The sequence below is a fragment of the Balaenoptera borealis genome (genome assembly GCF_965194805.1).
Source record: "Balaenoptera borealis genome assembly, chromosome: 8".
Classification (NCBI taxonomy): Eukaryota; Metazoa; Chordata; class Mammalia; order Artiodactyla; family Balaenopteridae; genus Balaenoptera; species Balaenoptera borealis.
The window spans coordinates 51,017,864-51,045,112 of NC_138865.1; the positions used below are offsets into that span (position 1 = coordinate 51,017,864).

Consider the following 27,249-nt stretch of genomic DNA (forward strand, 5'->3'; position numbering starts at 1 on the left):
CCTGGTCATCTTGTGTGAAATATAGGATTTACGCTATGTTAAGTAGTTCAAAATGGAGTCACAGTAGCCAATATGAACCTCTGTATTAGTTGTTTTGAGACGTCCGCTGTAGTACTGTGACTGTTTTAGAGTGATAAACTAAGAGTATTACTTTAGGTAAGTTTGATGGGCCATGTAATGTTACTGGAACAGAAGGAGCAACTGATAGAGTCAAGATCCCCTCCCCTGGGGTAACACTTACTCATTTAGAAGGAGCTTCAAAGAGCTGCAGAAAAGGTTTTTTTAAAGGTAGAAAGTGGGAGGGACAAGGTAGTCATAAACAAAAAAAGAGGATTATTTCAGGTAAGATCATCTTCCTTTGGGGGAAGGCAAGGGTCTATCACATGGACTACCTCACTAGTGCTGCCAGGAAATTCCAGACTGACTGGTTAAGATTACCTTTCTAGGAGAGGCTGAAACTATAATTAGGTTAGGTATTAAGTCTTGTTTTACTGACCTGGGGCTTAGCACAAGTGACTCCATTTTGGCCTGCTGTTTCTTTTTTTTAACACATGTTTATCCATTTGCACAACATTAGAGTGCCCTGTATTATTTAACACAAAAGTAATGGTGTATAAATCTTTGTTCATTTCATATGTGATCACTTCAGATGAGATGAGAATTCCTTGAAGCTGAACTGTCTGAAGTATATTCTGTTATCATTCATTTTCATTTTAGCATTTTGTTTTCTGTTGACTTATACCTGATAATCCCCCAAATGGGAAACAGTCTACTCAGGTATCAGCTTCATCAAAATCAAACCAAAATTCAGAAAACAATGTTATACATGGGGATTATTCAGCATGAATCTATATCAGAAAGAAATATCTGTTGGTAAGTAAAGGGAATCCCACAAGGAAATGAAAACATTTCACACAAGTATTTCTCTCTTTCTATCCCTCCCTTTTACTCACTCCACTGACATCTTTTCCTCTTCCTCTCCCTCCAAAACTCTTTCTCTCCTTGATTCTTCTTTCTCCAGTGAATATGCTGTTTAAAAAAGTACAAATGCGGGCTTCCCTGGTGGCGCAGTGGTTGAGAGTCTGCCTGCCAATGCAGGGAACACGGGTTTGAGCCCTGGTCTGGGAAGATCCCACATGCCGCGGAGCAACTAGGCCCGTGAGCCACGACTACTGAGCCTGCGCGTCTGGAGCCTGTGCTCCGCAACAAGAGAGGCCGCGACGGTGAGAGGCCCGCGCATCGCGATGAAGAGTGGCCCCCGCTCGCCGCGGGGGGAAAAAGAGAAAGCCCTCGCACAGAAACGAAGACCCAACAGAGCCATAAATTAAAAAAAAAAGTACAAATGCACAATAAAAATTATTTTCTAAAATCAATATAGTAAGAGCTTCATGTCAATGAAATACATCCTATGATGTGATAAAATGTATTTCTTATTTGTAAATTCATTTAACCATCCTTAGTGACTATGTCATTTTTCCTTTCTAAGACAAATATTCAATTTTCCAGAAAATTCAATATTTGGGGTTCTTATATAACTCCATGCTGATTTGTTAAGGAAGGTGTAGAAAATATACAATCCATAACAGGAGGAAAATCTATCTTATTGAATTTCAAAAGAATTTGAAGTGATTTTTTTCTCTCACTTTTTAAATACCCCAATATCATATTGGGAAAAAACCCACAATTAATCCATGAAACATAAACTATAGTTTGAAATTAATGAACAAACCTGGTGTACTCATCTGTTACTATTATTTTTATTATATTCAAAGCCTCAGCTTTCTGCCATATATTACCAATATTATCAATTATCACATTCTAATGTTTTAATCAGTTAAATAAGAGTTTTAAAGGTTAATAATATCAGTTTTGGGAGGAAAGAAAGCCTCATCTGGTTCCAATTTCACCAACAGTGCATGAAGCTCTGGTGAAATTGGAACTGGATAAAACCTACTCTCAAATGAATCTGGCAATATTTACCAAATTTGAAATATATATAATAAAGTATACCAAGATATTAGTATACTATTTCGATTATAGCTCTCTTTGTAAGAACAAATATAGTTCCAGTAAGTCACTGTAAATAGGGGCTTGTTAAGTGCATTATGATATGTTCACATGACATAGACACTACTGAAATGCTGTAGATAAGTATATGTTGATTTGAATAAAAACCTTCAGGATGCATTAAGTGAAAAGTTTGGTGTAGAAAAGTGAGTCTAGTATAAGCATTCTTTATGTTTTAAAATTGACATACGCAGCTATATGCACAGAAACTGTTTCTGGACTTACAGAAGTAGCTGTTAATAGTGGCTCCCTTTGAGAAGAGAGACTCAGGGGTATGGGGTTGTGGGACAGTTTAACCTCTCATTATATACTTCTCTGAGCATTTATCATATCTAATTATGCGCATGCATAACTTCGTTATTTTTTAACTATCAAAGAGGCTAGTGAAATTATAGGTTAAATAAACATAATTTGGAAAATATTAGCTTGTGGCTCACAGTAGTAAAACACTGCAGTATAAATCCAGGTCTTAGTATGTATCCTCTATAAAAAGGAATCCTGATTTTACATTAGATACTTAGGAATTCTGGAGCAAGTTTTAGAATGACTGACTAGAATTGGATATGTGGAAGTCAGAAAAATTGTTCGGTGACGGGAAAGAATGGCCAATTACTAATGTGTTTGCTCAGGCCACAGCAGCCAGGGCAGTTCAATAGGATGCACGGGATCATGGAAAGAAGCAAACCTCCTGTTCTCCCTGCTATCACTGATGTAGACTCTGAGCCTCTGCCTCTGGGCCTCTTGGCAGGGCCCCATGGATTCTTGCCCAGGCACGGCAATCAGTGGTCACTTGGTCACATTGAAGTCTCCACTCTCCCTCTCTTGATACCCTCGAGCTCACTGTATGGATGTGTAGATCCCTTGTTACTGCAGTGTGGGCCCTGGTCCTGGCCAGGGTAGTGGCACAGCTGTCATCTCCTGCTAGCAACTATAACAGGGATGAGGTGGCTGGATTTCTCAATGTCCCTATTGAAATGGGCAGAAATGCACTTTTTTCATTTGTTTTGAGTTTTGCTGTTAGGTCCAGAACAGAGTTCACAAAACAATTCAGATGTCACCAGCTGTAAAGTACTCAAAATCTTTCTTCTCTTCTGACATCATCCCTTTTCTTCCCTCTACACTAAAAACTGAACTTGTATACCAAGATGTTCTTTTATTTTCAGTTTGAATTATATACTACCTAAGAGGTTAGAGGTGAACTTGAATTCTTGGCGTGTCAACTCTGGAAATGTGCCGTCAGCTTTAATACGTCTCTCATTAGATTTATTGCACTTTCCTAAAAATAAAATGGCAGATCTTTTTTCTACACAAACAGAATGGAGCATATCAACAATAAATATGGCTTCGTGACTACCTGAAAACTGATATTCCCAAAAACTGTAACTGATTTTGAGGTTCAAAGCAGAAGGCTATTTATCTAGATAACAAGAAGACATCCCACTTTCAGCATAGGTTGATTTTTCCAAAATATTGTAGTTAAAAGTGAAAGACTCAGGAGTCATGAATCTGAATTCTGCCTTTTTCATTTGCTAGCTGCATAATCTAGTGAAAGTAAATTATTGAATATCTTTGGGTCTCACTTCTCTCACATCTAAGAGTTGGTGTGAAAAAAATATAATATTGTGAACTGTTCAGAACACACTATCTGGCACTTAGCAAGAGTTTTACAAACATGTAGAACTTGAATGGTTGGTTATTACTTTTTCTTAAACTCATGAATGGTAACACCTTACACAGGACACCATAGCTAGAAACACTTGAATATTCTCAAAATCCTTCCTTCCACCTTCTAAACTCAATCCATCTCAAAGGACTCTAGAGCCAGCTGTGCCTCTTTCTAGCTGTGTGAGTTTAGGCAAGGTAATTAAGTTCTTTGTTCTTTAATTTCTTCATCAATAAAGTGGAGATAATAACACCTAGCTCACAGAATGGTTGTATTAAATGAGATGATATATGTAAAATATCTGGTACAAAATAAACAATATATAGGTAATAATAAACCTGTAACATAATACATGAAATTATACTTTTTATGTAATATTAATTATGTATAGTTAATTTATTAATTTATACCTTAAATTATTTTATGATTAACAAATAACTATTATAGAACTAATAATTATAACATAACCATATAATATAAAACAATAAATATTGCATGTCTTTTCTATAATAATATTACTATTATAGAAAATATTAACACTGGTTTTGTGGGAAGGTTTATTTTAATAACAGATTCAATTTCTTTCATTGATAGTGATATTCAGGCTTTGTGTATCATCTTGTGAAAAATAAGATAGCAAATTATAGAGGAAGAAGTAGAAGGAAAACAAAGCATGAATGAGCAATAGTTGCAAAAATGCTGTATAGAGATGGGTCTTGGTGGGGGAAAGCAATTAAAAGCCATATGGTCAGAGAGTTAGCTTTTTAGTTCACAGAGGTATAGTAATGGAAACTATTTCCAGATCATTCCAGATGCATGAATGGAAGAAAATGTAAGATTAAGTCAGAAGAATAAGAAGATATTGGAATATAGGAGAGTAATGGTATAAAATCTGAGAAAAAGAGAAAATGTAAAACTTTAGATGCCAGCCGAGAGGGAGTATATGAAGAGCAGTTCAAAGGAAATCTTTGAAGTACTAAGAAAAGTAATAAAAAAATAAAATAATGATCCTAGAAATAGAAATTGCAGAGCATTGACATGAGGAAAGCCTGTAGGGAAATCGATTATCCACGAAATGTTTGCATTTGTGGCTTAAAATAATGGTAAATAATAGGAAAATAGACAGGGATGGATTTATGTTTACTTTACAAAATATTATTACAAATATGAAATTTATGTGTGAAGATATATTATCGTAAGTATGACTTGGGGAGGGGGTACAATGATTTTTATAATATTCTATCCCCAGAGTGCTTGCACCAAATTAATTAGCACCAATAAATGATGACTCTTTGACGTTATTTATAATACCAGGCCAAATTTTATGAAAATAAAACTAAAGAAATCAATACAAGGTCCTGCACATCAAAAGACCAAGTATAGACATTCAGAACAGCGGAAAAGGCTTAGGAGCAACTTACACGAAAAGAACATTAGTGTTGTAGTGAGTGGACTTTAGGAGCTATTGACATATTTATGGAATGGATCAGTTTTATAATCACTTCTATTTGTGATCCAAATTCAAATTAAGAGAAAGCAAGAAAGTTGAAAAAAAGTTATACCTCCCTGTATCACTGATTCTCAGGCTTTCCATTTATGTGGGCATTTATTTCCAATAATGGTTTAGTTTAGATTTAGGCTGAGTCATGCTTTCTTAGTAACAACTGGAGTGGCATGGGTTTTTTTTTCTAATATCAGCCCAAATATTTCCTAAAAGTTCACATACATCATTGTATCGTAAGAGAATTCAGTATTAGCACCAACCAAATATATTGGCATAGCTACTAATTCAGTCCTTCGAATTGTCAGGAATGTTGATGGTGTTCAGCTGTGATGCGTTGTTGCTCTCTCCACGCAGAACAGAGCTGAGTTTGCTGGGATTGGTGCAGGTCCATCTCCATCACAAAAGTCAGATTCTCTCATTCCCTTTTGATTTTGCCTCTCATCCTTGTAATTAAGACTCTTTTGATTTTGTTTGGCAACTCACCATCCGCAGAAAAGGAGGGCAAGCCCAGGAAACTGGCGCTTTCACAATGTCACAGGGTCCTTGATTAAACTCCGTTTAATTCTGAGAATCTTAATCAAGGTAATTATCTGACTGAGGGTGTCTGCATCTGCACTCGCTCCTCTGGTGGGTTCCTCCAACAGCTGGAAGGTGCTTTGGATGTGGCAGCTCTCCACAATGGGCCCACTGTGGAGGAGCAGTGTGTGTGTATCAGCAGCTCTCTTTAGCATAGTCCTGAGTGTATGGCTATATTGATTTGTTTTTAAAACCTTCCAAGTGTGTACAAAGCAGGCTGCTTATTTTGTGCCAAAAGACTAGATTAGCTAATTTGTGATAATGCTGAATTCAACCCTTTAATATATTTCTCCATAATTCTCCTAATTCTCACACCAGAGCGCATTAATTACTTATCTAGCACAGTCACTACCTTTCCCAAAATACAACAGGAAATTCAATCCAGAGAAAGGTCAGATGGCATCAGTCATTTTGTGCCATTTCAGGTTTACCAAATGCTACACATTTTAACTTTGTTGACTAGCCAACATCGCAGAAAATACAAATTAAAATAAATTGTAATATTAGAAATGTTGTCAGGGAAATTTAAAGTTCTGTTAGTCAAAATAGTTTTGAGAACTAGTGTTATGTGTAACTACTGAGTTTAACATTTTGTTTTTTTATAGTGTTTTGTCCAAGTAAGTTCATGTGGAGTTGAGGGTCCATAGATTTTCTTAAAAATAATCCAGTCTTTTCCCTTAGATTTATACCTCATGAGTGAATCTAACCAGAGCCATTATATATCTTCTCTTTTCCATTTCTTTCTGTCAAGGCCTTCAGTTCGTGGGTGGAGGAAAGCGGAGAATCCTTTAGTCATGACATTTCAGGAGAGGAAGGCCTTGGAGAGCCTCCGATTCAGCGTGTTTGTTTTTTGCCTTTTGATTTTGTTTTTTAACTTGTTAAACAGTTTGATAATAATAATTTGAGTGAACAACTGTGGAAATTTCTCATTAATTTCAAGCTTTTGGCATGGGTTATATAGATTATAAGCCAAATATTTAAAATCATATCAGTATAGTATCTAATAACATAAAGTTAATTAAATACCATATCCAACATATCCACAATGTATAAAATTATATTGCCTCTTCCATTTGTTAATTCACATTAAATAAATATGTAAGAAAAAAACAGTTTTGATGAAAAAGAAATGTAAAAGGTTCTATTTTATATTTTGTGTGTTTAGACGAAACATGATTTTATCAAAATAGTTAAAAACTGCTTTCATGTCTTCGTGTTTGGAATTCTTAAGCAATTAAAAAAATATAACTTCCATATGTTATCTTAGATAACAAAATAATAGAGATCGTGCTAGGTACTTTTTGCAAGCAATTCTCCTGTAAAAACATATTACCAATGTGAATCATTTTGAATTCTAATTTCTTATTTTATTTATAATGTATTTATTTCTCATAAATGAAAATTACAACAGAACAGAAATGTTGCTAAGTATTTTTTTAAACATTAAAGTTATCTTGATGTGCCATATAGGAATTTGCTAAGATGAATTCAATTTATGGATCTGGCAAAGATTATCTTGACATGAATTTCTAGTAGAGTGTCTCTCCTACATTTTTGTCTAACTGGTTGCTTTTCAATATTTGAGTTCCTCGTGCTACCTTCTTTAAAATAGTTATCTATTTTTCAGTACAAAAATATGCAGCTAAAAACAAACATTTCAAAATTATGTAATACATTAAAAAATAAGGTGGAAAGATAGGAGACATGCATGAGAGTAGTAGCTTCTGCGAGAAGGAAGATAAAAGCGTCTGGAGCAAGGGGAACTCTTGATTATTTTTAATTTGAAATAAAATATTAACTTCAAACAGACGTTGCAAAACCTTAGCTATTATCAATTCAAAAAGACAAATACCATATGATTTCACTTATATATGGAATATAAAAAACAGACAATCCAAAACAAATGAACAAACAAAAACAAACACATGAATACAGAGACCATAATAATGGCTACCAGAGGGCAAGGGGCTGGGGGCAGTGCAAAATGTGTAAAGGGGATCAACTGTATGGAGACGGATGGAAACTAAATTTTTGGTGGTAAGCATGCTGTAGGGTCTTTGGAAATAGAAATATAATGTTGTACATTTGAAACTTATATAATGTTATAAACCAATGTTGCCTCAATTTAAAAAAAACCCCACAATATAGCCAATAAGCAGAAACAACCCAAATATCCATACCTGATAAAAGGATAAACAAAGTGTGACATATCCATACTATAGAAAACTACTCAGCAATAAAACAAAATGAAATACAAATACATGCTACAACATGGATGAACCCAAATCTACAGAGACAGAAAGTAGATTAGTGGTTGCCAGAGGCTTGGGGAAGGGAAGCATGGGGAATGACTTCTCATGGGTACACTTCTTTTAGGGGGATGAAGACATTCTAAAATCAGTAGTGAAGTTTGCACAATTTTCTGAATCTACTAAAAACCCTTGAACTGTACATATTAAATGGCCAAATTGCATTGGTATATGAATTATCTGTCAATAAAGTTGCTTAAAAAAACAAAAATACAAAAAACTAAAAACGTGATTCAGTTTGTTTTGAAAATCTACCTGACAGCTTTTTGTCACTCTTGGCTACAAGAAAATGGTCATGTTACTTTACATCTCTGTGTTTCACTGTATCACTCTACTTTACAGCATAATTGTAGAGATTAAAAGAGGTAATATTTGGAAAGGGACTATCACAGTACCTGGCCCAGGTAATAAATCAAAATATCAGTTCCTTGTCCTCCTCCTATTCTTATTCTTTCACTATTATGTTTACATAAATTTCTAAGTCTCTATGGCTTTTTTTCCTCCAATTCCTTCATATGGCTTTCAATATCTCCCTATTACTATTCCACAGTCCATTCCAGGTAGCTGCTAATTATCTTCCACCCATCACCTTGATAATCTCTTCTCTGGGAGCATTCCAACAGTCACTGCAAAACTCACTTTCTCTATACACAGTCCAGTGAATCAGAATACTTTGAAGACTAGTGTGTTTTATGTGCAATAATAAAAAAAGAAACTACAATTCAGAAGTTGATTTTTATGTGTTCCAAACCAACAATTCTTCAAGTGTCCAACCACTTAACTTGGCTTTTTTCCTTTTCCACAACAGAGAGTATTGGTAATGCTTGAGGAACTGAAACAGTAAAATATAAGAATGCTAATGGAATAAGGGAAGTTTTCATCAGAGAGTCAATGTAACACCAGGATGAATTTTTTCACCATTGAAAGGCATATTTTATGTAATTAGTTAAAAATAAACTGGTACACTCTATTCTGTATACATTTTTACTACAATTATATTTAATAATAATACACAAAACAAAAATCATTCACATTACAGATTACTAGAGAAGTACTCTTATGTTTCAGTAGTGGTCTCAGAGAGGATATTTTTCCTTGTGTCTCATTTGTGAATTTTCAATTTTTCTATAACTGAGCATGTGTTACTTTTGTACAAGAAAAATTATGTGAATATTTAGAATAAGAAAATGGGTAGTATTTTAGATGACTTGCATTTAAGCACATTTGTGCACACAAAAAATTGAGGTGTCACTCATGAAAGATAGTGGGGGGGCTTAGTACAGTGAGTATAGTTGAACTTGGGTACCAGTGTCAGCAGTTTTTGGTAGAGACTCCCCACAAATCTATGAGGCATATACTGACAATTCTTAGAACAAGCAATCAAGGTTATTTCAGCAAGCAGCTGTCTCACAAACACCTCCAGGATGCCTTTGAAGGTTGAAAGATGTTGATCAAAGCAAAGTCTCTTGTGAGACTTCAGAGACATTTCAGCAGGATATTAAAACAAAACGAGGGAACTGACATCAACTTAACTCCCCGCCCTGATGTGGTTTGTCCTATTGGTACCATGCCTCTGATATTATGCATGCACAAGGATTTAGATGACAACGCATTGCTGTCACCATAGCAAAAATAGTATAATAGCTATTAGCATATACTCCACGGTCCATAAATGTTTAGGAAAGAAAGCACCACTTTTACTAGGATTAACTTCTCTTTTATGAGGCAAAATGGGTACCTTTGAAACGTTGCCTTTCCCCAAGGAAGGGCTAAGGAGAGGTCATCCAGTAGCACTACAGAATTAATTCTGCTCCATATCAGCTTTGCACACAGAGACAAACAGGAGACCCCCCATTGCCCGGCCCTATCTTGGCCTCCTGAAGAAAAAACTTCACTCTGTGTTAACTGGTAGGACTCAGCAAGGCAGAAAGGCATTGATTTTAAAAGGCAAAATCTTAAAACTCCCTAATGAATAGATTTGCAAGGGTGAAAACCATTTTCCTACGCACACTCCATTGGGCACATATGAAGTTTTAAGAAATTCTATGAACAGAGTCTAATGTAGATATACATTACAAAGTTCTATCAAAGCCATAGCATTCCGAAAAAGCCAAGAACAGGAAATATATTTGAAGAATGAACAATCAGACACTTCAATGAGTTACTTCAAGACACATATAATAAAATGTTTAGTTTTTAAATTCTAATTTCTGTTACCTCTTCTCTCTCCATGTTGTTGTTTCCTTAAACAAAAAGATTAACTCAAAGTCTTCACTAAAAGAGGAAAATACTGGTTATCCTATTATTATGGATATGCTTAGCTTACTTACATAATACAGGGGAAAGGGGAAACCATATATATCCACTTTCTCTCTCTCTCTTTCACACATACACACACAAACAGGAGTATTTATGTGTACCAGAGAACTCTTTGATATATCTAGCCCTCCTTCCTTTTTTTCCCTTTTTATTCTTCAACATATGAGAACAGAATCAGAAAGGTGAAAGAGCTTGATTTCAGTTCTTGTTCACATAATTATCAAGGGAAATTGGACATTGTCTCAACCACCAATTAGGTAACCTAAACTTTGAACCTAAGGGGAATACAAGAATATAGTTGTGGCTTGTTACACCTCATGACCTAGAATTACATGGGATTGTCCATGTAATTTAGTGAAATCCAGTCTACGTTAACTAGACAGAGAAAGAAAGATACACAAAATAGAAGAAATTCACAAAACCTGGTGGCCTTAATTAATAGACAGTGTACGCACTGACGTGAGAAGCTGGGTTAAAGGTGGAGTTTTCCTTAGTGTTCATGTCTGGAAGCCACCACACATTGACGTTTTCTAATTGTGATTGTAAAATCCAAGACACTTCTTCATTTGGCCACAACTCGTATTTCCAAGCATCACACTCAACTCCTCATGCTTTTCCTAGAGTGAACTCTATGCTGTCCCAAACTTGCCCTTGCATTTTCTTGTCTGAAGGACTTGGAGTAATTTCCATTGTCCCCAGTGAAAAGTGCAAAGTGTGGAATTATTTCAGTCTGTCTTGTTAATGCACCTTGATCATGCCATTATTATAGCACTTAGTGCATTCTGATTTCTCTTAAACTGAGTTCTGTACATCTCTAAACTATAAACTTCTTGAGGGCCAGAACCACTTATTACTAGAAGTATTAAGAGAATGAATCCTGGCGTCACATAACCAGAGACAAACCTAGTCTTTGCAACCTAGAGGCTGTTTGGACTCATGCAAAATTCTTAATCTTTCTGAGCTTGTTTCCTAGTTCATGCCTCAGCAATATATCTGATATGGTTGTAGTGAGGGTTAAACATGATGGTGAATTTAAAGCCCTTGTCACAGTGGCAAACAATAAATACTATTATTATTATCTATATCACCCCAGAGTGCCTAGCATAGGGTTAAGCTCATATTGAATCCTCAATAAAAATGTATGAATTATTGAATGAATGAATAAAAATGTCTTCTTTTTAAAATCACTGAAGTTCCTCACTGTTTTTTTTTTTTTTAAATCTGTGGCAACTAAGAGGAAGCAACCAAAAAAGTTAGTTGTATGTGCAACAAATAAGTCTGTGGAAACATCCACAAACCAATGGGGAGCACTATAAGTGGTGAGCTGGATCAATTGTCTCCTGGAGGCACTTCCTTGGAAGAGCAAGGAAAAGCAAAGATATGCACAGAATATCATCCATCTGAGACAAGTTTATTAGTGTTCTCATTGACACTACCAGGAAGCCCACCTGCTAAGTCTTTGTCTGGGAACCCTCAGGGACTCAAATGGCCTCAAATTCACAATAACAGCCAGTGTACACAGGAAACTAGGTCATCAGCCTGGAAATGGCCCTCATTCAGCCAGCCTGTCCTTGTTTGGACTGTAGTGCCACATATAAGAGAAAGGAAAATCTTGGCTTTATAGATGAAAGAAAATGATTTACTTATGCCTCATGGAAATATAGCTTTATGATAAAGCAAACACAGTCTAATGATTGAAATTAAACTGGAATGGGAATTATCTATCCAAAGGAAACTGAGTTGTCCACAGATAAAGGAAAATCTTTGAAAGTATTTTTGTTTATTCATCTTACCTTAACTTTAAAAGTGTTCATGTAATTTCCTGTTATAACTAAAATAGGTATTCATGATATTTCTCAAGCTGGACATGGTGCTTCATTGTTAAAATTGGCTAATATAGTCCACCACCATCCTCAGTTTATTGTGGAGAAAATGGAATAATTTTCCTAACTTAAAATGAAATGCTTTCAGCATAGTGGTGCAGCCACTATGGAAAACAGTATGGAAGTTCCTCAGAAAACTAAAAATAGAGATACCATGTGATCCAGCAATACCACTCCTGTGCACATACCCAGACAAAACTATAATTCAAAAAGATGCAAGCCCCCTTATGTTCATAGCAGCACTATTCACAATAGCCAAGACATGGAAGCAACTTAAATGTCCATTGACAGATGAATGGATAAAGAAGATGTGGTACATATATACAACGGAACACTACTCAGCTAAGAAAAGGAATGGAATAATTCCATTTGCAGCAACATGGATGCAACTAGAGATTATCATACTAAGTGAAGTAAGTCAGAAAGAGAAAGATAAATACCATATGATATCACTTATATATGGAATCTAAAATATGGCACAAATGAACCTATCTACAAAACAGAAACAGCCTCACAGACATAGAGAACAGACTTGTGGTTGCCAAGGGGGATGGGGGGAGGGAGAGGGATGGACTGGGAGTTTGGGGTTAGTAGATGCAAACTATTACATCTAGAATGGATAAACAAGGTCCTACTGTATAGCACAGAGAACCATATAGAATCACCTGGGATAAACCATAATGGAAAATAAAAGAAGAATGTATATACGTGTATAACTGAGTCACTCTGCTGTACAGCAGAAATTAGCACAACATTATAAATCAACTATACTTCAATAAAAAATTTTTTAAAAAGTGAAATGCAAGTGTGAGTTGGAACTCCCTTCCTCTTGAGATATACAAAAGATTATTTGAACTATCAATACAATTCCATAGCCTGATTCAAGATTTCTGAGACTACCTGGGATTATGAGCAGCTGATCACCTCTATTTCTGGGCTCTTGCTTTTTTTGTGGGGTTTGTTTTTTTTTTTGTCCCTGTGAAATCTCCATTCTGTACCACATTAACCCAGGTGTAAAACTCTGCCCCTTTGCTGTTTTCTACAAGACTTTGTGATTTTAGATTTACTGTTGATTTGGGCATGAGGAGGAGGGACCATAATATGCACTGAAAAATAAAAGAATGTAACATTTCATATAAAACACTCCTATTCTTGTAATAGGGAAGAACATTTGTCCTGTTGGAGGTTTACAGGAACATCATGACCTGATCTACTTGGTCAGCTGCAAGAACAAAGGACTCTGACACCAGGAAATCTACAACAACCAACTATATCCCCTCCCCTTTTAGTATAAAAGAAGCCTGAATCCTAACTTGGGTAGAATGGCTCTCTGGGACACTAGTCAACCATCTTCTCAGTCTCCTGGCTTTCCACATAAAGTTGCTATTTCTTCCCCACTACTTGTCTCTCAATTTACTGGCCTGTTGTGCAGTGAGCAGTATGAGATTGTACTCAGTAACATTCTTAAAAAACATTTCAGTCATACCACCTCTGAAAGCAGAGCCTGGGTCTCATCATCCTCAGGCGTTTTGCCATTCCTCTGGTTCCTGTCTCTTCCTGCTTCATTTTTTTCCCCATTTCCACTTTCTTTTATATAGAAAAAACAGACAAACAACAAACACCTACAAAATTTTTTATCAGATGAAGTCAGTATTGCATGCTGGTTGAGGCATAGACTGTGGGTTGAGGCTTGCTTGGTTCAAATCGTAGCACTGCCTACAGTGGCATGACCTTGGATAAGTCACTTAACCTCTATACCTCAGTCTCATCACCTGTAACATGGAGCAGAAAATAACTCATATCTCATAAATATAGTTACAGTAATTAAATGAGTTAACATGTATTAGCACTTAGAATAGTTCTTGGCACAGAGTAAGCAACAAAATGTTTAGTAAAAAAATCATCTCCTTTGCTATTGTTGCTCGGGCTCCCTCAGCACCTTATCTTCAGTCTCCAGTGATTTATCAAAATATTTTCTGGCAAGAGAGTGGCCAAGATGGTGGAGTAGAAAGAGCCAGAGCTCACCTCCTCTCATGGGCACACCAAAATCACAACTACCTGCAGAACAACCATTGATGAAAAAGACTGGAACCTGCCAGAAAAAATCTTCTACAACTAAAGACATAAAGAAGAAATCACAATGAGATGGGTAGAAGGGGTGCAGTTATGATATAATCAAATCCATACCTCCCTGGATGGGGCAACCCACAAACTGGAGAATAATTATATTGCAGAAGTTCTCTCACAGGAGTGAGAGTTCTGAGCCCCACGTAGGTGCCCTAGCCCAGGGGTATGGCACTGGGAAGATGAGCCCCCAGAGTATTTGGCTTTGAAGGCCAGTGGGGCTTAACCGAAGGCCCCACAGGACTGGGGGAAATAGAGACTTCACTCTTAAAAGGCAGACACAAAAGCTTACATGCATTGGGACCCAGGACAAAAGCAGTAATTTGATAGGAGCTTGGGCCAGACCTACCTGCTGGTCTTGGGGAGTCTCCTGGAGAGGTGGGGGCGGGGAGAGCTGTGGCTCACCCCAGGGACATAGACACTTGTGGCAAACATATTTGGGAACATTCAGCCATGTGAATGCTGCTGCTGCTGCTGCTGGTGGCTGACACCTTGGCTCATTAGCGCCAAGACATGGCCCTATCCAACAACCTGTAGGCACCAGTGCTGGGATGCCTCAGGCCACACAACTAACTGGGTGGGGACATAACCCCACCCATCAGCAGACAGGCTGCCCAAAGGCTTCCTGAGCCCACAGTTGCCTCTAGACATGGCCCTCCCTACTGGAAAGCCAAGACCCAGCTCCACCCACCAGTGGACAGGAACCTGTCCCTCCTGCCAGGAAGCCTGCACAAGCCTCTAGATGAGCCTCACCTAACAGGGGTAGACACTAGATGCAAGAAAACTACAATCCCACAGCCTGTGGAATGGGTCTACTAACACAGGCCAGACACTATTCTGGGACCAACTGGGCCCTGGCCCTGTCTACTAGGAGGCCAACACAACCTTTGGGACACCCTGGACCCCATACACAATGGTATCAGGAACCGCTCCCCACACAACAGTCTGAAGTGAGCTCTGGGATCCCTGGGCCCTGCAGCCAGATTCCAGGAACCAGCTTTGCCTGCCAGTAGTCTGGTACTAACTCTAGGACCTGGCTTCACCTGCCAGTGGGTGGGCAACAGCCCCAGAGCCTTTGGGACTCTGATTTCCTCCACCAGTGAGCCAGCACTATCCCCAGGGCCCCTTAGGGTTCCACCACCAGCCACCTCATAACGAGGCCCTGCTAAACAGCAGCCAGCAGCATCCACACAAGGCAGGGTCTGGCAACCAACTGGACTATGGGGCCAACCAAGCCTACCAGACTGTCCACACAGTCAGCCTGCCACAACAGAAGGACCCATGCAGCCCTGTTAGGGGGAACCCCTAGAGTACATAGCTTGGGTGATGAGAGGGGACTGCACTACTGGGATGCATAGGACATCTACATAGAGGGCCACTTTTCCAAGGTTGAGAAACTTAACTAACCTACCTCATACACAAAAATACGAATAGAAACATAGACAAAATTAGGCAGCAGAGGAATATGTTCTGATGAAGGAACAAGATAAAATCCCAGAAGAAGACCTAAGTGACATGGAGATAGGCAATCTACCAAAGAAATAGTTCAGAGTAATGATCATAAAGATGATCAAAGAACTCGAGAAAAGAATGGATGCACAGAATGAGAAGTTAAAAGTTTTTAATAAAGAGTTTTAGAAAATACAAAGAGCAACCAAACAGAGATGAAGAATACAATAACTGAAATGAAAAATACACTAAAAGGAATCAATAGTAGATTAATGATAGAGGAGAATTGATTAGTGAGTCAGAAGACATAGTAGTGGAAATCACTGCCAATGAACAGAAAAAAAAAGAATGAAAAGAAATGAGGACAGTTTAAGAGACTTCTAAGACAACATCAGATGCAGTAATATTCACATTATAGGGGTCCCAGAAGAAGAAGAAGAGAGACAGAAAGGGCCTGAGAAAATATTTGAAGAGATAATAGCTGAAAACTTCCCTAACCTGGGAAAAATATAGTCATCCAAGTCTAGGAAGCACAGAGAGTCCCATACAGGATTAACCCAAAGAGGAACACACAAAGACACAATGTAATCAAACTGACAAAAATTAAAAATAAAGAGAGAATATTAAAAGCTGCAATGGAAAAGTAACAAATAACATACAAGGGAACTCCCATAAGGTTATCAGCTGATTTTTCAGCAGAGGCTCTGCAGGCCAGAAGGGAGTGACATGATATATTTAAAGTGATAAAAAGGAAAAACCTACAACTAAGAATACTCTACCCAGCAAGGCTGTTGTTCACATTTGATGATGAAATTGAAAGCTTTACAGACAAGCAAAAGCTAAAAGAATTCAGCATCACCAAACCAGCTTTTCAACAAATGTTAAAGGTATTTCTCTAGGCAAAAAAGAAAAAGCCACAACTAGAAACAAGAAAATTACAAAATGAAAAAGTTCATTGGTAAAGGCGAACATAGAGTAAAGGTAGGAAATCATCCACACACAAAGGTAGTAGGGACGTTAAAAGACAAAAGTAGTAAAATCATGTGTATCCACAATAAGCAGTTAACAGATATACAAAGAATTAGTTGTAAAATATGATATCAAGAAGAGTAATCATGAAGGGAGGAGAGTACAAATGCAGGGTTGTAAAATGCATTTGAAATTAAGAGACCAGCAACTTAAAACAATCACATATATATTCATAGACAGCTGTACAAAAATTTCATGGTAACTGCAAACCAAAAATATATAGTATACACAAAAATGAAAAAGGAATCCAAACATAACACTAAAGATAGTTATCAAATCACAAGAGAACAAAACAAGAAAGGGGGAGAAAAGACACTACAAAAATAAATCCAAAACAGTTAACAAAATGGCAATAAGAACATACATATTGATAATTACCTTAAATGTAAAGGGACTAAATGCTCCAGCCGAAAGACATAGACTGGCTGAATGGATACAAAAACAAGACCTGTCACATATATGCTGCCTAAAAGAGACTCACTTCAGATCTGCAGACATGTACAGACTGAAGTGAGGGCAGGGAAAATGTTATTCCATGCAAATGGAAATCAAAAGAAAGCCAAGTAGCAATGCTCATATCACACAAAATAGACTTCAAAATAAAGACTGTTATAAGAGACAAAGAAGGACACTACATAATGATCAAGGGATCAATCCAAGAAGATATAGCAACTGTAAATATATATGCACCCAACATAGGAGCACCTCAATATATAAGGCAAATATTAACAGACATAAAAGGAGAAATAAGTAGTAACATGATAATAGTAGGGGATTTTACACCCCACTTATATCAATGGACAGATCATTCAGACAGAAAATCAAGAGGGAAACACAGGTCCTAAAATAACATATTAGATCATAACATACTTCACATGGAATGCTCTATTTATAGAGCATTCCATGTGAAAGCAGCAGAATACACATTCTTTTCATGTGCACATGAAACATTCTCCAGGACAGGTCACATGCTAAGCCACAAAATAAACATCGGTAAATTTAAGAAAACTGAAATCCTATCAAGCATCTTTTCCAACCACAACACTATGAGATTAGAAATCAACTACAAGAAAAAAACTGCAAAAAACACAAACACATGGAGGCTAAACAACCTGCTACTAAACAACCAATGGATCACTGAAGAAATCAAAGAGGAAATTAAAGATATCTAGAGACAAATGAAGATGAAAATGTGACAATCCAAACCTATGGGATACAGCAAAAGCAGTTCAAAGAGGGAAGTTTATAGCAATACAAGCTTACTTCATGAAACAAGAAAAATTTCAAATAAGCAACCTAACCTTACAACTAAATGAACTAGAGAAAGAAGAACAAACAAAACCCGAAGGTAATAGAAAGAAAGAAATCATAAAAATCAGAGCATAAATAAATGACATAGAGACTAAAAAAATAGAAAAGATCAATGAAATTAAAAGCTGGTTTTTTTAAAAGATAAACAAAATTGATAAACCTTTAGCCAGACTCCTCAAGAAAAAAAAAGGGCCGAAATCAATAAAATCAGAACTGAAAAAGCAGAAGTTACAACTGACACCACAGAAATACAAAGAATTATAATAGACTACTACTAGCAACTATACACCAATAAAATGGACAACTTAGAAGAAATGGACAAATTCTTAAAAAGGTAAAATCTCCCAAGATGAACCAGAAAGAAATAGAAAATATTAACAGACTAATTACCATTACTGAAATTGATCAGTAATTTAAAAACTCCCAACAAACAGAAGTCCAGGACCAGATGGCTTCACAGGTGAATTCTACCAAACATTTAGAGAAGAGTTAACACTTATCTTTCTGAAACTATTCCAAAAACATTGCAGAGGAAGGAATACTTCTGAACTTATTATGTGAGGCCATCATCACCCTGGTACCAAAACCAGACAAAGATATCACAAAAATGAAAATTACAGGCTAATATGACTGATGAACATAGATGAAAAAACTCTCAACAAAATACTACCAAACCAAATCCAACAATATATTAAAAGGATCATACACCATGATCAAGTGAGATTAATCCCAAGGATGCAAGTATTTTTCAACATCTGTAAACCAATGTGATACACCACATTACCCAAATGAAGAATAAAAACTATATGATCATCACAATAGATGTAGAAAAAGTTTTTGATAAAAATTCAATATCCATTTATGATAAAAAAACTCCACAAGGTGGGCATACAGTGAACATACCTCAACATAATGAAGGCCATATAAAGCAAAGCTACAGCTAACATCATACTCAACAGTGAAAAGCTGAAAACATTTCCTCTAAGATCGAGAACAAGACAAGGATGTTCACTCTTGCCACTCTTATTCAGCATAGTTTTGGAAGTCCTAGCCACAGCAATCAGACAAGAAAAACAAATAAAAGGAATCCAAATTGGAAAGGAAGAAGTAAAACTGTCACTGTTGGCAGATGACATGATACTATACACAGAAAATCCTAAAGACGTCACCAGAAAACTACTAGAGCTCATCAATGAATTCAGTAAAGTTGCAGGACACAAAATTAATATTACAGAAATCTGTTGCATTTCTATACACTAACAATGAAAGATCAGAAAGAGAAATCAAGAACAATCCCCTTTACCATTGCATCAAAAAAAAAAAAACAAAAAACTTAGGAATAAATCTAAAAAAGGCAAAAGACCAGTACTCTGAAAATTTTAAGATGCTGATGAAAGAAATTGAAGATGACACAAACAGATGGAAAGATATACTGGTTCTTGGATTGGAAGAATCAATACTGTTGAAATGACCATACTACCCAAGGCAATCTACAGATGCAATGCAATACCTATCAAATTACAAATGACATTTTTCACAAAACTGGAACAAATAAATTTAATATTTATATGGGAACACAAAAGGCCCTAAATAGCCAACAATCTTGAGAAAGAACAGACCTGGAGAAATCATGCTCCCTGACATCAGACTGTACCACAAAGCAACAGTACTCAAAATAGTATGGTACTGATACAAAAACAGACACATAGATCAGTGGAACAGGAAAGAAAGCCTAGAAATAAACCCATGTATTTATGTTGACTTAATCTACTACAATGGAGGTAAGATTATATGATGGAGAAAAGACAGTGTCTTTAATAAGTGGTGCTGAGAAAACTGGACAGCAACATGTAAAAGAATAAAATTTGAACATTCTCTAACATCATATACAAAAATAAACTCAAAATGGATTAAAGACCTAAATGTAAGATCGGATGCTATAAAACTCCTAGAAGAAACATAGGCAGAATACTCTTTGACATAAATCGCAGCAATATTTTTTTGGATTTGTGTCCTAGAGTAATGGAAATAAAAGCAAAAATAAGCAAATGGGACCTAATTAAACTTAAATGCTCTTACACAGGAAAGGAAACCGTAAACAAAATGAAAAGACAACCTATGGTTGGGAGACAATATTTGAGAATGATGAGACAGATAAGGAATTAATTTCCAAAATATACAAACAGCTCATACAGCTCAATATAAAAAAAAAAATCCCTCAGAAAATGGGCAGAACACCTACATAGACATTTCTCCAAAGAAGACATACAGATGGCCTACAGGCATAGGAACATCACTAATCAACATCACTAATTATTAGAGAAATTTAAATCAAAACTACAATGAGGTATCACCTCACTTCAGTCAGAATGGCCATCATCAAAAAATCTACAAACAATAAGTGCTGGAGAGGGTGTGGAGAAAATGGAACCCTTCTACACTGTTGGTGGGAATGTAAATTGGTACAGCCACTGTGGAGAACAGTATGGAGGTTCCTTAAAAAACTAAAAATGGAGCTACCATATGATCCAGCAATCCCACTCCTGGACATATATCCAGAGAAAAACATGGTTCAAAAGGATGCATGCACCCCAATGTATATTGTAGCACTGTTTACAATAGCCAAGACATGGAAGCAACCTAAATGTCTATCGACAGATGTGGTATACATATACAATGGAATATTACTGAGCCATAAAGAATGGAATAACGCCATTTGCAGCAACATAGATGGACGTAGAGATTACCATACTAAGTGAAGTCAGAAAGAGAAAGACAAACGTCATATGATATCAGTTATATGTGGAATCAAAAAAAATGATACAAATGAACTTATTTACAAAACTGAAATAAACTCACAGACATAGAAAACACACTTATGGTTACCAGAGGGGAAAGGTGGGGAGGGATAAATTAGGAGTTTGGGATTCACAGATACACAGTACTATATATACAAATATACGTATATACTTTATCATAGAAATCTTTTGTAACATATTGGTATCTGCTATTATTTTTTTCTGTCAGTGCTACTATACTACAATGAATCGATATTTACAGATAAACTGGTAATTAACCTAACACTTTATGAGTCTTAAATCTATGGAACATGATTCCATAGGAAGTATGATAATGAGAAAAGGGATATTGTATAATTTCTTTCTAAAAAGTTTACTTAGGGAACAAAGTTTTTCAAGTTCAAAGGCAAAATCAGATAAATAATTTTACTTTGGACTGTGCCACATAAACACTATTACCCAAAGCAAAAAGATTTTCTTGAGATGCTGAAATGAAGCTGTTTATAATTCCAGCAATGTATGGGGCAATGACCAAGACCCATAGGTTATTTAAACTTGCCTCTATAGTAGAGTGTTTCCTTCAATAAAATGATAAGCAGAACTACTTAAGGTCATCTTCTGGGTAAAGGAATAGCATGTGAACAGTAGCTCCCAGGACATTTTAAAATAAAAACTGACACAAAAGCAGGCATTGTTAAAAGTAAGGGAGAGCGGTGGGAAGGGGGGAAACTGATTAGGGAAATACTAGTGCCAAATTATCTAAAGACCAAGACAAATTCAGCTGGGAATGCCAACCTCTAGCTGCTCCAATTGGCCATCAGCAACACCTGGGAGCTTGTTAGAAATGCAAATTCTGGAACCCCCTCCCAAGTGAACTCAATCATACATTTAGAATCTTTGTGGGAGGGATGTAGGAATCTGTGTTTTAAGAAGCTCTCCTGGTGATTCTTACATATGCTCAAGTTTGAGAAACAATGAGGAATATGCATTTTTGAGTTGCCCACATTCTCTAATATAATTTGAGTGAAAAATTCGAGAGAAAGCAAACTCAATTGTCATTTTGTTTTATTTTATTTAAAATGTGCTGCTTAATCTTTTAATTAAACTGAGCATCTCCTGCAGTTTACCTACTTTGGAAGTAAATTGGTCACATGGAAGATAGTAATTTCATGTGGAATTCTAGGATTATTTGAATAAATAAATTTCTGTCAAATTTAACATTACATTGGCAGGAAGTCCTGAGAAACTAGATGTCAATTTCTGTAGAAAGATGCTCCTCTATTTATCTGTGACATTTTTGGCAATCTATGTGGTATCAGGATGTATGAGAGGACTGAGAAGAGAGGGTCATTTTACCAAGGATTCTGTAGATGTTGGTCTTAATCCAGGTAGAGAGTAATGGGTGTTTTGTTAGTTCAATGATAGTCCATTAAGGGCTGATATGGAAACTGAGTTTCCAACACCGAAAGAGATAGATTTTTATATATTGAATGACAAAACAAGAGTATACCAGAAGCAGGAGTTTCAAAATTTCTTCTTGGTAAAATCTAAGTTTGAATAAAATGGTATAGAAGTCATTATTTATTTAAAAAGGAAAATGTAGCCAAAATAAATGATTTTGAAGATGTGAATGCTTTGCATTTGTTAAGCACTAAACTAATGAATGTATAAATGATAAACATAATTAATTAAATTGTAATGAAATAGTATAGGTTATTGATTTCAAATTTAAAAGCTAATCAGACACTTTCATATACTAAAGCTTTCCATGTTTTCACAAATTTGGTTATACATTCAATCTTTGCTGTACTGAAATAGTACTGTGTTTAAATCACAGTGGCTGTAGTGTATTAGATTTTTCTTTGGAATTGAGCTTTAACACATCTGTCAATCATCCTAAAGATAAAAAATGCAGAAAAGCACTCTCACATAATTTTTAAAATCAGTTTTAAAAATTCTAAAATGGCTCCATCTTTGGCCAGTGGGAATCTTTGAGTTGGCTCTTGAATACTTTTGACATGATCCCAGCAGTCTTTTTTTTTTTGGCCGCACCACAAGTGGGTTTAGTTCCCTGACCAGGGATCAAACTTGCACCCCCTGCATTGGAAGCACAGAGCCTTAACCACTGGACCACCAGGGAAGTCCTGATTCCAATAGTCTCTGATAAGCTTGTTTCCTAGTGTGACAAGTTTTCCTGCCCTAGACCTGGAATCTGCCATTTTTTTCCCTCTCAGCAGACCCGATTCCTTTCAATAGTGAATAGTTTTCAGAGACTATAACTGTGGTTAGGGATTGCTATAAACAATTTTTGGGGTAAATATTTAAATGTTCAAAAAGGGAATTTTTTAATTCTTTAGAGTTGATGTCCATTTGGTCTTCCTCGCTCACCTCTGAACTGGTTATTGTCATTTTTAAAGATTCCAATTTTATAAGAAAAAAATAAAGTATTTGTATTGTTTTATGAACATTTGTTAGCAAGATGGAATGTTTTGTTAGTGTTTATCAATTGTTTATATTCTTTTGTAAATTTCCTGTTCATGCTCTCAGTTCGTTTGCTGCATTCTTTCTCTGTATATCAAGAATAGAAATTTTGTCTTTCATAAATGTTTTTTAAAATGAAGTCTTATATGTTGGATCAGCATTCTGTCTTTCTAAGAATCAATTATTTATTAAACAAATATATTAAATAAATATTTACTGAATACCTATTCTGTGCCACACAACAAATATTTATTGAGCACCTACAAGGTCCTGGTGATACAGAGGTGAATAAAACAGAAAATAATTCCTGTTCTTCTTGGAATTCAATTCTAATGGGAATATCAAAACGCTTATCATCTCAAAACTACTTGTGTAGGAAGGCCACTGTTATATACAGTTTTAAAAGTAAGTAAGAATAAAAATCTTTACTTTGGTTACTGTTTGTCTCTTTATTTCAAAATGGCTTATACCTAAATCCCAACATGATGTGATTTGGGATTCTTAATATTTTTAAGGGCTTGCAACGTCCCTGAATTCAAGTATTAGAATTTCAATCCTTTGGTTGAACTATTACTTTCTGTTTTTAAAACACACATTAGATAGGTTTAGCTCTTATTATACAAATATTATTACACAATTTTTATGGTGACATAATAATGAGTATAATATTACTATGCATTGCCATATACATACATATGCTGTTCTATTTTGTAAATAATATTTAATATATTATTTGAAACTGTTATATTAGTTAACACTAGCAGAACTATAACATATGATGAAGTAACATTTATTGTGAAAAAAACTGCTTACTCAATCTAAAAATTTAAGAAACAGAAATCAGAAATGCATTTGTAGGTTTTTATCAAGCAATGAATCATGCATCTTGAATTTTCTTGGATAGTCATGATTTTTAATAATCTATTCCACTGATTCTAAAATTATATTCAGAATTGTCAAAAATCATGAATTTGATCTTTAGACATAAAATATTAGCATTATTTGGAATCATTGTGAGGCTACTTTGGAAATTATGAATGTTTTATGGAAACAGATGCTTTCATTAAAAAATGAAAATTGACTGGATACAGTTCAGGATTAAATAGTTTAATGGTAGAAATATTTTGTTTAAAAGAAAGCCACGTAATTGTTGTAAAGAGACCTGGACTAGAAAGGAGAATGTTAAGAAATTTATAAAATGTTATGTGTTCATCCTCACTCTCACAAGCTGACCACCATGAATTACATTGAGATGTGTGTTACCGGGACATTTTCATTTCCAAATGAGTTTTAAGGTGTATAAATTAGCAGAGAATTGCTATCTGTGTATGACAGAAGCTAGTTGTACATCGAAAGCATATAAAATGATCCCCATCATATAGGTATTAGCAGATCATTTTTTTTAGTTTTACTACCTAATAATATGCAAGTTGAATTTATGTTTGAGCCAAAAACATATTTAAATCCTCTGAGAATTGATGGAAAAAACTAAATATGACCCATTGTCATGAAGAATACACAATACTACAAACTGACAACATGGGATTATCTTAAATATTGATCTTTTACTACTTTCTGTACGGTCATCAATTAAGATCTATTTTCATATGTGAGACTGCACAAATCCATTATTTATACTAAACGATAAGTGATGCTTTCTTCTCCAAATCTTCAGGCTAACAAAATTGTATGTTTTAAAGGTGTTTTCTTAATGCTCTGCAATTGCTACAGGAAATTTGCTGCTTTCAATGACGCTTTCAATACTACCCCCACGCCCAACCCTCCCCCCATCAAAACACAAATTTGCTCTATTTAAAATAAAGATGCAAAAATGTCACTTATTTTTTGAAAGTTCCCTGAAAACTGTAAAGACCTATACCATCTAATACCTAGAAGAGACAACAAAGTCTCAAAGGAGAAGCAAATATAAATAAAGTAAATATTAACTATTTTTATAATGCCTCAGTAATGTTGGTTTTATCAAAAACATAAGAAGTGAAGACAGTAGCAGGCAGGATTTGAATTATGACTATCTAGAGCAGAGCTATGAGGAAAGGACTTGGAGATCTGTAATAGTAGAACGTTGCAATTGCCTAGGCAAATGATGACAAGGAGAAGAGAAACAGCAATTGTATTATCAACAGGGAGAGGGGAACAAGTTAGCACAAACAGTAGGCAGGAGATGGTATTAATGTTTATCAGTAGGGTCATACTGGTTGTAGAAATACTGAAATCCTTCCATAGCCTTTGGTACATAGCTACTGGCCCAAGCCCCTGACTTTTATATTCAGCCCACTCCCTGAAACCTCCAGATTTCCCTATGAACCAAAAAAAAAAAAAAAAAAAAAACTGTAGTTTTAAGAAATTTTAGTAAGGGCATCCTGAGTCCTGCTTTAGCACTAAGGCATATATCCCTCTGATGCAATGATGCCTGTGTCACTCAGATCGTTAAATACTTTTAGTACCCTCCTGTCTTTATGTGGACTTTTCTATTTATCCTGCACAGCACTTGATATGCACTTTCAATATGAGGATGCGTCTGTCTATTCAATTCAGGAAGGCTCTCAGCTAGTATCTCTTCAATGATTATTTTCCCTCTCCCTTTCTTCTGTTTTCTTCTGTAACCTCTATTTAAATTCATGAATCTTCTTCTTCATGTCTCTTAGCATGATTTCCTATTTTTAAAATAGCATTATTTTAAATCAATAACACTTTAATATGCATCTTTAAAAGTCATTTTTGATTATTCTGTGATTTTCATTTCTTCTAGGGAGAATCCATCTTCTGTTTGATTTCATTGCTTCACTTGCAATGAGTTTTACTCATGTTTTTTGAATTGCTCATCAACAAGGAAACCTACTTCTCTTCCTCTTCTTCTTCCTCCCTCTTTTCCCAAACTCTACAATGTCTAACAGTTTTGTAAAGCTTCTACCTATCTCCCTAGGGGTCCCAATCCAGATGCAGTCACACTTTCGTAGCTCAAAGATCTTGATGAGGTGATCATCTGGGACACTGTAGCCACTGAGAGTTACTAGCTTGTCTCAAGTCTTTATCTGCCAGGATATGTCTCACTACCTTCTTGCTTGAGTTTTCAGCTTCATGCAGACAGTCATAATTCAGGGTAAGGTTGAGAGGTTAGTTTTCTATCTCCTTTAGTAGGTAGAGAAGGGAAACTGTAGCCACACATTTCATGTAGGGAGCCTAGATCCAGCCCACTTTGCCCTCACGTGAAGAATTTTTAACTTTCATTATCCAAAGGAATAGATCTCCTTACTTGCAAGTTTGAGGTTCTACAGACCTGCTTTTCGGGACAGATTATTACTCTTTGTGTCCCTCTTTCACTATGAGACCATAGCAGTGCTTATCTTCCCTTTTGGACACCAATATTTCATTTCACTTTTATCATTTTATATCTTATTATTTCTGTGGGCTTAGAAGAAGGGAAGATGGTGCTTTTATCAGTTACTGTTCCAGCAAGAAACAGATGGTATGCTCAAATTAGGATAATTCAAGGCAAGTTTTAAAAAGGGACCACTGAAAAAGATGTTTTCAGGGTGCAGGGAATCAAAATTGCTACTGTCATATTCCAGAACACTGTCATATTTTAGTACAGAATAGGACCTTAAGACATGAGGAAAGGGAATGGTTAATGGAGGAAGAAGGAAAGAGGACAGCATTGTTCTTTCTATGGACAAGGAAAAAAATTCAACTATATCTCCTCTCCTTCACACGTACA

General features: G+C 35.9%; 1 long non-coding RNA gene across 1 annotated transcript in view; it reads left to right on the forward strand.

The window, feature by feature from the left end:
* Positions 1-20,477, forward strand: part of LOC309632784 — an 807,477-nt gene extending 787,000 nt beyond the window's left edge. Inside the window, exon 2 of the long non-coding RNA XR_014247072.1 lies at positions 1,288-20,477. This is a non-coding gene — a long non-coding RNA (uncharacterized lncRNA). The remainder of the gene's footprint in view (positions 1-1,287) is intronic.
* The last annotated feature ends 6,772 nt before the right edge of the window (positions 20,478-27,249 follow it).